The 1,641-nt window shown below is 43.9% G+C and overlaps 1 pseudogene; it reads right to left on the bottom strand.

The window, feature by feature from the left end:
- Positions 1 to 1,223: 1,223 nt before the first annotated feature.
- LOC126191722 (U2 spliceosomal RNA) lies at positions 1,224 to 1,388 on the bottom strand (annotated as a pseudogene).
- Positions 1,389 to 1,641: the final 253 nt, after the last annotated feature.

The raw sequence follows: 1,641 nt of genomic DNA, 5'->3' as shown, positions 1-1,641 counted from the left end.
ACGAATTTGACAGGAACAAATAGGAATGCTTTTGCAGGGCTGTAGTTTGAGGGCCGGCAGCGGTGGTCTTGCGGTTCTAGGCGCTGCAGTCCGGAACGGAGGGACTGCTACGGTCGCAGGTTCGAATCCTGCCTCGGACATGGATGTGTGTGATGTCTTTAGGTTAGTTAGGTTTAAGTAGTTCTACGTTCTAGGGGACTTATGACCTAAGATGTTAAGTCCCATAGTGCTCAGAGCCATTTGAACCATTTTTTTGTAGTTTTTGGGAAACCCAGGTGTGCAGGCTCACACACTTTTCGGATAGGCTGGACAGCAGCCAAATATTTTGCCATTGTTCATTTGGTCAGCCTTTCCCACATGTTCGATTTGCAGATTGGAGGAGGGGAAGCATATTGTTCGATATCGTGGTGTTTACACCAGTGACATTTAAGTGTTTAGGATAATACTACTTTTGTGAGTCTGGAATCGTTAACAGCTGTCCGGTATGGTGAGCAGTGTGTTGTCCAGGATCAGTACAGCACTGACGTGTGGGCGGAGGTCTGCGACACAATGGTGACAGTGGCTGCTCTTCGCATGTGGACTGGTGCTGGTGGTGGGGATGGAGGCCGAGGCATTGCAGGGGTGGAGAAGAGAGTGAAACATCCTGCTCCACCCATAGACCGACAGATCTTTGCAGGATTATTTCGGGAGCAGTATACAAGAATTCTAAGTGACTTACTTCCACAAGGCAACCGACAGACAGTACGTAATTACCATTGGATATCTTCAGCGATTTGACGACGGCTACCGCCCATTTTGACATTGGAGGAAGTGACCACCCAGCCTGTGAGAAGACCGCAAAGATGTCACAGAGATGTCTCTAAAGGTTTTCTGGCGAGTGTGATCCTACTGCAGAAAAAAAGTTACGTGTCATGAAGAGGGACTCTCAAGATCAATGTAACTAATTAGTTAATCGATTAGTCAATCAATCTGTGTCACCAAGCGGATGGGAGCGAGGGTGAGAGTGCCACAGATATGATTCGCGAATTGGAGCAGTAATCAGGCGTTTTCTCGTTGAAGCGAGATCTTTTAACGAAATTTCAATATCCCACAGGGAGAGATGACCATTTCAATAAAATGAGCTATATTACCGAATATATAAAGTGATACGTAGTATCAACCTGATATTTACACCTTAAGAGACTTCAAAAATGATGAGGCATTTTGCTACTTTAACAGAGTTCAAGAGTGAGGAGATATCCTGTAACAGAGGTAGAACATGCTCTTAGCACTCTGTTATGAGTCAAAAATGAGTTTAATATTCTAGTCCTGAGATACAGGACTTAACGGATATTAAGCTGATGAGAACCGATTTTTTTACCTGATGAGGGAATACTTAGAGGAAATATAGCCTGCGCCATACTGTTGTACAGGATTTTCACAACAAGTAACGTTACTTTAGCGTTGTGTAAATGCATGTATACTCTGATTTCTTCTGTCTTCGAAAATAACTCGTATAAAAGGGAGGAATCTACATGTCGCATGAGAAATTCGAGGTGTATGGACAACAACATCACCATTTCATACTGGGTAAAGTGGATTTTTTGAACTGGGAACCTACGTCGGGGGTACAATTGTAGTTAGAACTATATGTTCAAGCTG

This window comes from Schistocerca nitens, chromosome 6 (genome assembly GCF_023898315.1).
Source record: "Schistocerca nitens isolate TAMUIC-IGC-003100 chromosome 6, iqSchNite1.1, whole genome shotgun sequence".
Taxonomy (NCBI): domain Eukaryota; kingdom Metazoa; phylum Arthropoda; class Insecta; order Orthoptera; family Acrididae; genus Schistocerca; species Schistocerca nitens.
This window is presented reverse-complemented; position numbering and strand designations above follow the sequence as displayed.